The sequence below is a fragment of the Cyrtonyx montezumae genome, unplaced genomic scaffold (assembly GCF_038088225.1).
Source record: "Cyrtonyx montezumae isolate F1298 unplaced genomic scaffold, pur_monq_1.0 scaffold_10, whole genome shotgun sequence".
Lineage (NCBI taxonomy): Eukaryota > Metazoa > Chordata > Aves > Galliformes > Odontophoridae > Cyrtonyx > Cyrtonyx montezumae.
In genome coordinates, this window is record NW_027071826.1 from 45,642,159 (window position 1) to 45,657,979 (window position 15,821).

The following is a 15,821-nucleotide window of genomic DNA, read 5'->3' on the forward strand; positions in this document are numbered from 1 at the left end:
TGGATGAAAGATGGATTTTCTAAGTAATGTGAAGGAAATTTGTCAAGTCCTGACAAGGTAAAAAATGTTTTCAGAACTTCTCTTCGAATAATGTCTCTGGGAAGACTCTCACTAGAGGATAAATCCATATCAGATCAGATTTATGGTGTTAATGTAGTGTTCTAATAGACTAGCTAAGGTCTGCAGTCAAGTATTTCTTAGGATGCTGCATGCCTTGGACAAACAATACTAAGGGCTAGTCCCTGCCCTGGAATTTTACACTCCAAGTGAGGTAATTAAAGAACATACTAATGTTTCTATTCTAACAAAGAACAACTGGTCGAAAATTTCAGAAAATGATCCCAGGTTTCGTGGCTGTCCCGGATAGTGAACCAAATCTCTGAAGTTCCTAATGTAATTCTTCTGTTACCAACAGCAGAATTTCTGAGATATCTGGAAAGCAGGTAAAATGTTTGCTTTTGAATACCAAAGATGGCAAGGAAACTGAGTATAGGAAACATCAACAAAAACAGAGTATGGCTGAGGTTGGAAGGGACCTTAAAGATCATCTAGTTACAATGCTGTGGGCAGTTGCTACCTACTAGATGAGGCTGCCCAGGGTCCCAGCCAATCTGGCCTTGAAGCAGATGGGTAAGAAATATATGCTGCACATCACCAATGTGAATGAAAAAGAGCTGGGTGCCTACAGATTTTTTTGTGAAAGTGGTGATGTTTGTTACAGAGTTTAGGAGGTTCTGTATATGAGAACAATATCTGTATGAAAAAAAAATTGAGAGTCAAAACTATGGTTTTGTAGGTTTTTGTAAAAAAAAATATAGGCCACACTATGATCTGCTTTCTTTTCATGTCTTTGTAACATTCATGTTACTAGTGTTTTAGGCTCGAACAGAAATCTAACATTGTTCAAGTCATAGATCAACCTGCAATTACCAGAACACCTTTTATATGAGATACAACATCTCAGTTTGAAGCCTGGTTATTACACATAATAAACTAGATTCTCCTCTGATGTCAGTGTGGCAGGAATGTGAGTCACCACTGAACTTGGACCGCTTTTAGTGGAAAAATGGGAATGATAAAATGCACCTCAGCACTTGATAAGAATGGTGCTGCCTGCCTGCCTTACCTTTTACTGCAATAGGGCCATCTCTTAAATATAAGCTTTGCCAGAAGTTCAGTTCCATTCTTAAGGGGTAGTATACATTTATATATATATATATATTTTTTTTTTTTAGTAGCTCAAGTACATATTATTTGGTAGAATAGCATTACTTAAATCAGATAGCAATCCTTGTCAGGCACTGCAGCACTCTTAACAGATAACAAAGAAAGATATCAGTCCACTTTCTGCTTCCCAGTCAGTTCCAGATATGCCAAATGGTTCCAGGTACCTCATTTGCAACTGCCTGACACCATTTCCTTTACAATAACCTAGAATCAGGAGAGGGGAAAAACCAAAACTAAGGCAGCGGAACTGAACAGAAAGCAGTGTGTCTGTTTGTGTTTGGTATTGTAAGATTGCATGCAACTTCTGCTGAATATTTTTAAATAATTAGCTTAATTTCTGCTGAAGTTGAAGGAATTAATTGATCTTTCTGCTATCACTCAAGAAAGAAATCAAAGTGACTTCACTGTGATCTCATTATTTAGTGTTGGAAGTCAGAGTCTGGAAACTAAACAAAACAAAAATAATTATTTTTGGTATGTTAACGGGTTAGCCTCAAACATTCCTGATAGAAACAAAAACACTGAAAATGGCAAAACAAACAAACAAAGAAAATTGCAAACTGCATTGTTTAAATGGCCCTGCTAAGGAAAATGGAGGTTCAATGGGCAAAGTGTGGAAGCAGGATGATAAGTATGAGGTCATTCCATCTGATGATGGATTAGCCCATACTTAGGATATCCAGTCCTGTGAACTTAGAACTCAGTGCTGAGTGTGGAGATATAGTGTAGAAAACTCAATTCTTCACTGACCACAGGTAATTCAACGTAAGCACCTTTGGGCAGTGAGCAAATAAATCACAAGACAGCAGGGTTTGTGCTGCAAAATTCATAGAGCTAAAGTGCAAAGCCATTGAGTTTGAGCCTATGTTGTATCCTGCAAAAGCAAAGCTAACCAGTTTGATTTATAAAGCACTTGCTAATTTGTGTCATTTCTTTTTGCCACTCCTTTCCCCTTTCCAAGAGGTTCCAGTTCAATTCATCAGCAAACCTGAGAAGACACCCAAATGAAAAATGGAAAATCCTGTCTGGAGTGTGTGCTGATTTCGGAATATGTCACTTAAAGAGATGAGATGAGCGATTGAAAGATCTCAGGTACACTAAGAATCACAAAGGGAAGAGAGCAGAGCTTATCATAATGTTGATGCGTCATGTGGCTCAGGATCTTGCACAGGCACCGCTGTGCAGGACAGAGACCCTAATGACTGCTACAACAGTGCCAGTGTAACTGGGAAGGTAAGTGTGATTGGTCCAAGGAAGGAACAGGAACGGTAGTAGCTTTTGCAGTGTTCTTCATTGCAGAGCAGTAGTACTGCTTTGTTATAACAGCCTGGAAACTGATCTGAGATAATGGTGATCTGCAGTCTGCTTCTTTTTTAATATGGAATAAGCCACTAGTCTGTGCTCTGTCTTGGTATTATGAAGATAATAATTAAGGATGTCCTTTTGCTGTAGAAAATATTAGCATAAAGCAGTAAATCTTCCATCTAAATCCTTGCATGTTCCACTTAATACAGTCTAGTAAAGTATGGTGGTTTTTATTTAACCAGGATTGTCATGATTAATTCTTATCTAAATTCTTTAAAATGACCCGTGGGATGTTTGAATGCTGAGGACCAGCGGCACAACATGAGACTCTTGGTGCAGTAAATATTTAATATCATGTTTATTTCTTTAATTGATTTTGCAGTTGCATTATTGATGCTGTAAACTTCTACCCAGGATCTTTATTGAAAGACATGAGGCTGCTAAGAGAGGAAGGTTGCCAAGATTATCTTTGCTCTCCACATAGTCTGGAGAAGAATTTCTAATTGCTTCCTCACAAAGTGTGGATTTTAGTGGCTTTTAGTATCTGTGATAACTTCTGATAATTTTGGGCCAGCTTTGAGTATGCTCAGATGCCTTCCATGAACATGTATCACTTAAGACCATTTTAAAACAAAGTGCTTGGAAAGAGGGAACAATCATATTTGCATATCCTTTGCAGATTCAAGAGCAACAGAATATTTAGTTGGTAGGATGGTATGAGGGAAACCTCGGGGGCCAAGAGGAGCTCAGCTTGTAAGGTCAGGTGGATTTTAGGCAGTTTGTTTGTGTGGAAGACTGACCTATCCTACTGCCTGCCCTGATAGCTGTGTCTGAGTCTGGTTTCTCTCTAATAGCTATGCATTTTCCGTGTTAGATGATGTCCCACAAACCCTGGTTTGACTTGGTGCACGTCCCTGGGTGGAAGTCACCCTATTAGTAGCATTTTGTCCCAAAACAGGACAGATGAAAGGAGCAGTTTCCCAATGGCATATCCAGTCCTCTACCTCGCAGGCATGCAGCCTTATGAGGAATCCATGGCCAAGGCTGAGACTGGCTGGAGTGGGTATGGAAACCCTGACTTCTGGAGGACAGGTACCAGGCCTGCTATGTGAATGTGTGGTAGTGTAGGGGCACTGTGGGGTGGGGGGATTCTCTGACCCTTCCTCTAGTTAAAGAAACCATTTATGTGTTACAGGTAATCTGGAAAGCCATGGCTGAGCTGCTACTCCCATGCAGTGGTCCAAAAGGCTCCTACCAGGTCCCACACACTATGGATCTGCAGTATGGTATCTTAGTAACGATCTACTTATGAGGAGTTCAGGTTCAGATACAAATGTAGCAGGAATGTTTATCTGGTTTGAAAGTTCTTCTGGACCGGCTGGAGATCCAAAACAGCGCGAGAGGCTGCTTTTCTGCTTCAGCTTTCAGGTTCGTAGAGCTGCTGTCCCTCTAGTGGAAATACACCCATGAAAAAGGGTAAAAACTGTGGAAGAACAGGCTCTCTTTACCCTCATTTCTTTCTCTGATGTGCACTTCACCAAGCAGAGATAATAGCTTTCATCCTGAGGGTCTGTTTATTGTTGATGGAAGGTCTCCCTGCTGTCACATACCTCCTTGGTGTTTTCAATGCTCAGTCCACAATGATTCTGCATTTTCTCTCCTCATGTCTCCACTGAGATTTCTTCCTTTTGCTACTTTAAAGAGTGTATATGTGATGTTCTTGCTTAAACTGATGACCTCACCAAACTCTGTGTTATCCTGAATGGTGAGAAGATGAAAGAAATATGGTTCAAGGACAGTAAATAGGTAAAATGTCCGTGGTATCATCAGAATAATGGAAAAGCTGCAAAACTGTTGATATAGTTTTCTGGTATATCTACTGGGGGATTTGCCCTGATTTTGATAAGGGGCTTTTGACTAAGAATAAGCAGGGAGACAGGACAGACAAGGACTGATCTAATCCTTCCCAGTATTCTACAGTACCAGCCTAAGTTTTGGCTTTAATTCTCATCTTTTTAAAATTTGTCCTAGTCTCCTGTGAAGATGCTTATATGCTTTTGTGTTTGTTAACACATTTTTCTCAGCCTGTATACTCACATTCATTCCCACAAGGTTGGCTTCTCACCACCCACCCTTCTCTCACCCAGACTCAGATTTTCAGAGTACTTAGCATGCAAAGGGTACATTTACTAATACATACCTCTCATTACATGTCACATGGCTTTTCTAGACAAATGATCACCCCGTCCACATAATTCATTCTGTCCATAAATCACAGAACATTTTGCCAGAGTAAGACTTGGAAATCCTGTTTTCTTAGTCGTCTCAGAGCAGGAAATTCTGAGATTCGTGGACAGGGTCAAAGATGGTGTTTGTCACAATTTGTGTTGTTTTATGCCTCAATCTTCTTGACAGATTATAGCCATGAAAGGAATCTGGATACTGTAGGAGGAAGCAAACTCATCAACAGTCTAAAAGAGGAGCATGAAGAGAGACTCATGTTCAGCCAAGGGAGCTGAGGACAAAGCAGGAGTTGACATTGCAGGTAGCTAAGCCATCTCCTTGCTGCTGTTCCAACCCCTACAGTTCTGTGATTCTGTGATTAATCTGTGCTTCACCAGGTGCACTCATCTGGGGCTGTACCATTTTTAGGCTTATCTGTCTGTGTTATCAAAACTTTTCTGCTTCATTGTTAGCCAAGGGGAGAAAATTGAACAGTCATACTGATTGATTGTAAGTGACAAAACACAGGTTTCCATGTTTATAAATTTATGATCGAGAATATTAACCTCAGCCTTTACTTGAAATGTCATGAGCACTGAGAAAAACACCTTTTCTGGAATTACACATAAACTAAATAAATACGTGTATTACTCAGCTCTTGGCAGCCAGATGGCGCCAGATGGACTTTCAGAATCAACTGCAGCATGCAAATGAGCCTCTTTCTGTTCTCCACATAAAGGTGAGATGGATGAATAGCGCTGCCAGACGAAGCAGTAAGGATGCTGTTGGCTGCAGCAGCAAATATAGATTTATAGAACCTGTGTGCAGTGAAAACCCCTCCACACCAAAGTCTTGGTACAGGGGGTAATTTTCCTGCTGTCAGAAATATTGACTGCATTTTTATGACTATTTTAGGAGAAGATTTTCCTTTATAAGCATATACCTGACAAATGGAAAAACAGAAATATTTAAGAACTTGGTTATTTTTCTTTATTGTGCACAGGGCATCCTTATCATTTTCCCATGTAACTCTAACAACTGACCGAATGCTTTGTTTACAAGCAGTATACTTCGATTCTGTGGTCTTTGTTGTGATTGTAGCTTATCCAAATGTGGTCTTAGGGAATAATAGCACAAAGGGCTTCCTCTTCTGCCTTTCAAAACTTAAAAACTGCCAGGAAATAAATCTCAAGGACCTAGAGAACTGGGGAGCATTGGGCGCTCGCTGTTTCCCAGAGTTCCCACCTTTTCTGCCGAGCTGAACAACTGAAGGAAGTCAGCCAGGTTCTTGTTCAAGAAACAGAACTAAGTTGCCTGAATCAAAACACACTGAAGATTTTTCATGAAATACAGGATTCTTATATTAATAAAAGCATCAAGTAGTATTATGAGTGACCCAGCACTAGACCACCTTTGATGGGAACTTGCAGACATAGAAAAATGTTAGTGTGTATTTGCAGCCAAGAAAGAAAACGTGTCAGCCAAAACCTAAGTTAGTTAGAAAACATTGCTGAACTATGTTCTCACACTTAGAGTTTGTGCTCATTTTCCCTTTATGTACTGGGATCCCCAAGGAAGATGTGCCCCCTAACATTTATAGTTCTCTTCTTCCCAGGGTCAGAGTGTATCACAGAAAACAACATAGACAGCATGGCTGGCCTATTGAAGCATTCAGAAGTGAAATTTCCAAGCTGAAGTAATACATGTCAGTTCTCAACTGAAGTGTTGCAGTTTTCCATTTATATCCAAACTTCCTATGGATTAAGGGAAGTGTTTCTGTGCTGCTCTGAGGCATACTGTAGAAAGAGCTTAATTTTAGAATAAATGCAAGCATTTAAATGTTTCAACCTTTGAAGCGATAAAGGGAAGTTGATGGCAAAGTAAGAGGCTGTAAAAAAAAAAAAAACCACACCACAATTGCAGCCATGAATAAACTAAACATGAAAGTAATCCTTCTTCCTGTATATGTATACATATGCACACAATTTGCAATCCACAAATTCTGTTTGTACTATGCTAAATTGTTTTTTTTCTCTTTGTGGGGTCTCTTGGACTGGTGTCTCGTACAGGGGGTATATGTCAGGAAAGAAGCTGTCACCATCACTACGAACCGCTCAGACTGGGATAGAGGGTCCCCAGTGCAAGGCTGCATCATAAAAAGAAGGAAAGGAAAGGTAGCAATCTTTGAGTCTGAAGCAACAAAGATCCAGTCCACGGTCAGATCAAGTTTATTTACATGTCTTATATAGACAGATGAAAAGCAAAATAATCTTTGAATAAAAAGCCAAGTATTACTGATTGGACAAGGAAATTGTATCTATCAAGATGTATATTTTGACATGCTGTTCAAAATGAGATTCACCTCTCAACCCTCTAGAGACAGCTGGATACCCACATGCAACAGTGGCACAGCAGAATACTCAGCATCTCAGAAAGTCACACCCATGGATTTGGTTGTCTAATTTCAAGCACCTATGTTTTGTATTTCTCCCTATCTAAATTTGATTGCCTTTCCCTGACTTAGATAAAAAATGAATTAAGTGTCTGATTGTGTTGTATATATCAGATAGCAACCATATGATCAATGCTTAGTACAGCTTGAATAACACATGGGAGTGTTCCTGTCAGCAGCAACATTTGACTAACAAGACTTCTGCTTTTCCTTTTCTGCTAATATTTTAGTTCTTGAATTCTTTGTCTCATTCAAAATGTTGCACTTCTGTGCTAATTAAATTACAATCAATCACACTATCCAAAAATATCCCCTTTGAAATATCAACATTGCTTATGATAAATAATGGAAGCAGTTTTTACAGCAAATTATTCAATTCCCTGAAATACTTGCTTTTTTAAAATTAACAGAAGTTTAACCTTGCTCAAAGGCTGGACTGTGAGAGGCTTGGCCGTTCTGTTGAATTACTTAATGGGAAGTCCTGATAAAGTCAGTCCAGGCAAAATATGAAGGTACTTCTCAATAGAATGTATGATTATACCAAGATATAGTATTCCATAATCCTAGTGGAAAGCATCATAATGGCAAATTATGGCTCTCTCTTCATATTACATTTGAAGGAATTATTCTTCATCCAGACCTTACTGGGAGATGTGAAAGTGGACTACTGGAGATGTGTACTCTAGCTTTAATTAACCCTTAACCCCTAAGCTGATGTTGTTCTCCAGATGTCTGTGAGCTGATAATACCTCTTGGTTTATGACAATCCAAAAGCAGTTTAAAAAAATTAGTGGTCAAGTATAAACACTATTGGGGGTGATTAGGGAGCTGTGAAATTGCAACATTTGTCTCTCCAGGTACCTCAAGGATATAGCGTGACACAGTGTGAGTTCAACCATGCAGACCCTGGATTTCCCAGCACACCTTTAAGTGCTTGTTGCAAAGGATCCCATCAGTGTATATATATATTTTTTAAACTATTTAAGTCCAGTTTTTGTAAACATGTATGCTGTGACAAGATCTACGTATCTATGACCAAAGTCTGAAGGAGCGTGGCAAGCTTCATCCTGACTCAGTGTAAGAGTTGCATTGTTTTTGCAGTTTAACTAATGAAGGCCTTAATGCTGCTGTATATAAATGTAACTGCAAGTGCTTGAAAGTGTGATATTACTCACTTAAAATGTGTAGCTATTAAGATGAGAACGCAGTAAGGAATTCTCACCAGGGACAGCTGTGTAAATGCAAAAATCAAACAGATCAACATGATAGACATGCTCTAAGATGGAGATACCTTTAATACTTGTTCATGTACAGTTTGTCAAGGGCCCTTATGACAAAGAAAATTATTTTTTTTGTGAAATTTCTAACATCTCTGTGCTGCTTTCATCAGCTCCCCATCAACTCTGTAAAAGTTCTGGGTATGTTCTTTTTCTCTTCTCCCTTAAGACTGGATTTGTAGTAGGAAGAGTTTGCCTAATTTTGAACTGATTGAAATCACAAACTCTAAAGGATTGTGGCACTTCAGAGATATTGAACTGGGCAACTTTTACTTTGTTATATAGAGTTCTTACTCTGTATGGCTGTATAACTCAAGCACTTGAAAAACAAAAGTTTTCTAGAGGACACCAATAAATGGCTTTAACTATCACTGGAATCTTTTAATATAGGAGTGGTCCTCTGTTGGTACACATAATTTAGGGGAAAAAAAAGAAACAACTCCCAAAATGTAGAAGCTAATATAACAACAACATCAACAACAAAAAAGAGAGAATTCTATTCTCAGAGAGCCTTGAGGTTAAATAATTACTCAGAAGGGAAAGCATTCTGGTTCCTTTACATCAGAAGACAACACAAAACTAGTTTAAAGCCTGAAGCCATGATTCTTCTCCTATTTGAAGTCTTGCATTATTCCGCATTATGCCTAGGAAAATATGCTCTACCCATATGCACTGTATTCCTTATGACAATGAGAGGTGGTCAGTGCTCGTACAAGATGCCATTTCCAGACTGATTTCAGATGGGCCCATTTCAAATATTGTGAGGACTTTATACTGAAATGGCCAGCCTCAGAACAGGTTTATATATATACATGTTCATTTTAGAAACTCAGTGGGCAGAATTTGGTATGTTTACCAAGTTTACTTTTATCCTACAACCTTGCAGATTTAACATCTTGAAGTAAGAACAATTCTATGTTCACATATGCAAACATAGACCTGTTGGTAAAGTAGCATATCACAGTCCTCTTTCTGTCACAGAGCCTGCAGAACTCATGAAGATTCTGCATGTGGTGAATTTTTCCAGCTCCAGCATTTTCTAAGCCTGGCAGGAACTAAACAAAGGGAACTGTGCCATCAGGATACATACTAGAGGATATAAGCAGAGGACACCAGGGAATGGACAAAGTGCATCAAGATCCTTCTCTCTAATACCACTTAACAGTGCAGGAGGCTTGCAGGAGAGACACGTCCTTCCAAGCTGCAGATGAAGCCAGTATGGGAAAAGCAATGGAGAAAGAAATTCTAGCAATACCATCTCAAGGTAAGACTTGCAATATTCATCCAGCTGGAATTCCCATCTCTTACTGTTCCTTTCTTCTTCTTAAATACACATCATTTTTAAAAGGTTATCAAATTCATCTTGCATAAAGAAATGTTTAGCATCAGAACTCTACTTCTTTTTGCTATGTTTTCAGAGGTGCTGGGAAAAAATGGAGGCCAGCACTAGCTATGCAGTTCTTTAGTCAAATTAAAGGGTTCTGCCATCCTTCTGGCTAGTGCTGAGCTGTTCCCTGAATGGGTATCTTAGGTGTAATGCCAGTTGTTTCTTCCACTACTGACCTCAAGTATTTGATTACGCGAGTCACAGTTGGAATAGTCTCTGATTTCTATCAAGGCTAGTGTAGTGTGAGTATGGGTTAGGTGGGTAAGTATTATAGCAAATAAACTATCATAACTGAGATGCCTGTTTTAAATACAGTGGTACTGAGACAAGATTACAGTTCTTTCAGGTGATTGGTTTGAATGAGATGAGGGATCAGGTGCCAGCAAGCTGAAGTTAAAATAGTATTATCAGAGGTCACGTTTCAAAGACACTAATTAAGTCTTCAGAAATAAAGTATTATGATATGCTAAGAAATCCCTAGCCAGCTCACAATTCAAGGTAGGTAATTACTTAAATCATTATTGTTTAGGATTTAGGAGTCTGAACTTCATCATTAATACTCAAAAACTTTTTATGCCTAGGATTCTCCCAGGTGACAAAGCACAGTGCTGACTTGCTCTAAGCAGCATTAAGTCATGTTACATAACACTGATTTCTGCATAGTAGACAAATGTCCAAGCTTGACTGAAGGAAATCTCAGGACTCTACCTCTGCTTTGGAACTACCTAACCAATCAGTGCTTTGTTGCCATATCTCCAAGCAGAGGTACACCAAAAAAATCCCAGAGGGAATGCAGGCTCCAGATAAACTTCTCTGTTATAGAATGGCAATGTTCAGTACTGTAATAAATAGTAGAAGTTGTACTAGAAACAGACATAGAAAATTGTTTGTTACAAAGAGGATGGACATCATCTGATAAGACTTTAAAGCTGCCTCTTCTTTTTCTTTGTTTTCATTCACTTTTTACACAAACTATTCTTAAATGTTCCTATCCTACCTTTCTCACTTGAAATTAGTGTGAATAGGTGTCCATCACTAAGCTGTTGATTGCTGAGACATTATTGTTTTTTTCACCTGGTAAGGGTATTTGGAAAATAGCTTTTTTCCTCTTAACCAACTACAGCCCTAGTTGTAGATAATTTCTTCCTCCATTCTCCATCATTTACTTTCTCAGAATTGACTCAACAGACTGAAGTATTATTTCTTTTCTCAATGCAGTCTCTCATTACTTTAATTATTTAATTTCTCTTTCTGTCTTGTTTTTTTCTATCTTCTCATAGGTTTGACCTGACTGTGAGGCTGAAGAGCCACATGGTGGTTTGTGCTGGAACAGCACAGTGCATTCATACATCTTTGTAAGATTCTGTGTTGTGTCCTAGACAGGAGAAATCCTGCACTTAGTTTTCTTTGGCATCTGGTGAAATGCAGCTGCAGGATTATGGAGGCTGATGTTGTCTTATGTGGCATCTCCTAAGTCAAGACACCTAACTTGTTTCCCATGCCACATCTTTGCTCAAAGCTGAAGCCAGTTAGCTGAGACAAACAGGGAATCAGCATGATTTAGACCCAAGCAGTTAGGAAGGTGTAATGTTGGGCTTTTCTTATACTGTCCAATGGAAAGGGTGAAGCAGTATTGCTTCAGACATCTCCAAATACTAACTTGTTTTGCATTCTGTGTTTGGTGGGGGCACATACCTCTGAAGTACTAGCACAGCAGTGTCTGTCCCCTTCCTTGGCAGTCTGGAGACATTATTGCCATTGCAAGTAAGTCTGTGACAGCCAAATAGATGCAAACTAGCTTGTTCCTTAGAGAAACTTCAATTACTGTAATGATCTGCTGGGGGCTAAGGACATTTGCTTTGTATTTTGTATGTCATCTCTTCAGAGTGCTTTCTAAAATCAATAGTGGTATTTTTTCATCTGAAAGGAATTACATAGGGCAAACTGCTAATCAGGTTCCTCAAGCTAGAAGAAATCAAGGAGAAAGTACTTTAATTAGATACACAAGGACTCTAGAAGGGAGGAACTGATGTTAAAAATAATAATAATAAATAAATAAAAATTGTCCCAGAAAAGAACACAGTGCTCCAAACAGGAGAAATCAATACTGAAATGTGCAAATTAGTTCTCAGATTTCCTCTGATCAACCACCAGTCTCAGCTGGCTCGAGAAAGTCCCAGAAACTGTGACACTAAAATAGATCTACAGCCAAGATGAAGATGAGAACTAGAAGATACATTATGATATCCTGAAACATAGTATCAGTACTGCCACATGGTTCCCACAACCACAGAAAAATCTAAAGCAGTTAAGTACACCATCACAGGCCTGCTTCCAGGGAGAAAATACTTGTTCTGAGCCACTGTCTGCAATGACACTGGGGACGCTGACCCTTTGGATTCAAAGGAGCTGTGGTACATCTCCAAAGATAAAGATAAGCATAAAAATTCATGTTAGTGCTGAGGAAGAAGGGTGTTTTTATATACAAGATTGCAGACTAAGGTCAGGCTTCCTCTTCAGCTTTGAGCATATCACTAACCTGTTCTGTACCTCAGCTCCCCACCTAGGCAATGAGCACAGGAGTGCCTTTTTTGCTATGCCATCTATCTGATAGCAATTTTCTCAGATCCAGGCTTTCTTCTACAATATGCATGTGTAGCACATCATGTAGTAGGTTCTGCAGATGTTGATTAAAATTTAAGATAGTAGGGCCTGTCCAAGGCTGATAGTTTATCATGTCCTGATGAAACATACTACTGGCTTTACAAATCATTGTCTTGTAGCGTATTTCCTATCCAACTGGGATTTGTTCCCTAAATGAGAAGGATTCATTCAGAAGAACCAGTCTGACATGTTTAGGAGATTGCATGACAGTCTTGTTGGGCAAGAAACTATAGAAGTCTTTAGAAGTACATCAGGTTTGCTTTTAGCCCACCTGCAGATACTGTGTCAGGTAAATGTGTTTCCTTTTGTTCAGTTGTTCTCTGCTCAGGCCTAATCAGTAATAAGGATGTCTCATTAGCAGTATTCCCAGACAAAACTGAAAATTCCCCAGCTCATGAAGTCAAAACAAAAAGTGATCCATCTGCCCAGGCTGAGAAAAAGCAGAATGTAGTTAATAGAATTTGTGAGATCCAAGCCCAATTTTTCAGTTTTCAGCCAAATTTTTACTACATATATTTTTAAAACAGAAATATAGAACAAGAAAACTATATATTAATATATATTACCAGACTATGCATATATTTCTTCAGAAGCTATCCACGTGCTTCTACTAGTCTTCTAATCCCATCAAGAACAATAGGAATTACATTAAAGTAATAGAATAAATAATACACCAGAATAAGTAATCAGATATCTGATTGCTTCTTTGTGTTCAAGGATCATCCTTTCTTGATCCATGGTAACTAAACCATAGATATGTTTCTTCTGTTATATGCCTTTCTGAAAAGGAACGTATCCAGTTTGGTGGTTGTAGGAATTCTGTTGTGCAGAAGTGCTGGATCTTGTTCTAGGCCTGAAAGTTACTTAGGTAACTTCTATGTACATAAAAAAGCATAATAAAGGTAATAAATGGAGGTTGTGTCTTAGGGGTACATTCCCTTGGAACCAACCTGCTTATCTTCAGGCAGGACGCAAGCAAATGTGAACTGATTTCCTATTCTTCATTATACATGGCAAACCACTGGGTTTATTTGCAGAACCCTGAGACATAGTAGAAAAACTCTGAGGAATAAGAAAAGAAATAAAGTTGTTTCCCAAGAATGAGGTCTCCTAGGAGAATTCTGCCCTACAGTGCTGTATTTAGGATTCAGGGAACTTACCTGATGAGACCTCATTTGAATGCAAAAGAAGATAATAAAGACTTCAGAAATTGTGTTCAGATACAGGCTGAAAATAGAAGATTTACAATGGACAGTGGAAATTAAATTGCACATTCAGTTCCCCATAATTCCCCTAGAGCATTCTGTTGACTATTAATGCCTCAGAGCAATATCCCTTCCTTTCCAAGATCACCTGGTTTGGATTATAATTGGGTGTAATTTAATCACGCATTTCTAGAGCATCTTGGGAGCCAAATATCCCAAAGCGCTTTACAATGTAATGGCATTAACAAGAGAAAGCATCAATATTTCCCCATGGAGCAAAAACATGATACCTTATTTACAGACTGAGAAACGAAGAAATTAATTGCTTGCCTACAATTGTGTAGCAGGTTAATGGGAGACTGAGGTTTCTGAGTCCTTCTCTTGTTTTTCATTCTGTATTTGTTTACATGGAGAATGTACGCTGGTAAGATGCTGAGGGGTAATGCAGTGTATTGCTCATTCTTCTTCCCTGAGTGGGGAAAGAAGGCCCAGGGTGTGAACTGTCATACCCAAGCTCTTTGGATTTGTACTTAAGCTTACTGTGTGGATCACACTTCTCTGGATCTTTTTGGCTCTTGTGCCCTCCCCATAAAGGAAACAATTGCCCAGTTCTGCAGATGAAGGTCTAAGGACCACAGTGCTTCTAAGAACTTATCTTCAAATCCAAAAAGCAGCCTGTCTCTGGTGTTGTCTTCCTCTGAAGTCATTAAGATTTGCCTTCAGCTGTTGGAAAACAGTATTAGATGCTTTAAAATGGCATATTTGGGCTAGTGGTCTCATAAATACCCCCAGGTGACTCAAAAGCTAATATGACCTTTTCTCAGTTTCTCACCAGGCAGTCAATTTTCTTCACGTTTCCAAGCAGTCAACTGCTGCACTCTAACAACAGCTTTCTGCTTTTTTCACAAATACTAAAGACTGCACTGGTTAAATCTTCTCTTCCTTTGTGAAATGCCAGGATTTTTCCAATATTTTACTACAAAGAATTTCTAAGAGGTGAAAAGTTAATTAAGTTAAAAAATCAGACAATTATATCCTCCCTTCCCTTCCCTGCTTTTCTCCATGCCAGAAATTCCCACCCAGTGAGTTTTAAATCAGGTTATAACATAGGAGCAGTGTTCCAGCTGTAGCTTACATTGGTCATGTGCAATGGAACATTTACAGGTGTGTAGGGTGGTGTTTTTACTCCTAGTAATGCACAAGCCACACATAGTTTCCCCGTGTCATGATGCCCAAACTTGCAGCTTGTACACTGGTCTTAGCACAGCCATGCCTGGAAACTGCAGCGTCCTGAGTTTCAGCAACCCCTAGTATGCTCACCCAACTTATGATTAAGCATGGATCAAGGTTAAACAGTGGAGAGCAAGAAATCTCCATCCTTTTATCTGACACAAAACTCTTTCTCCATTTTCCTTTTTAGAGAAGAGGCCCTAGTGCCTCTGGATCCGTTGTTATTCTTTAAAGGAGGGAATAAGAAACACTGCCAGACACAGCTAGAAAGGAAACTGATACAGCACCAATAATGACAGGCTATATTTGGACAGATCTTTTAGGGTTATTTTTGTCTGTGATCACTGCTTCTGGACAGCCTGCTGGCAACTGCTGAGGCCCCCGCTCTGAAGGGCTCTGTTCTCCTTGCCAGTGCGGAAGTAGCTCAGTGTGGGTCAGCAGAGGGAAAGGACATGCATGCTGTGTTTCCTGCTGTGGTGTTCAAGCACTCATTTGTTTCTTTGTGTAGGATACATATGACACTTCTTTCACTGAAGCCAACCACTACCCACCTAAAACACCAAAAGCAGTTCTTTGCTGGTTTCTAAGACATTCTGATGTTACTGGGTCTTATGCTTCCCAGGTTCACCGATGCTCTCCTCCCTGAAGCCAAGGCTTCAAGCCATGTCCAACAGATGAAGAACAATTTTGTAGTTCCCAAAAATAGTGGAAGCTCTCCCTGTCGCCATCAGCCATGCTGATGCAAGGAGAACTTCGGCAGTGGTGTTCACCTGTGCTCAGGAGAGACAGGCAGAGTGGAGGGACAGAACAGCTTCTATACCTTTGGAGATCTGATTGCTGGAAAGGACAAA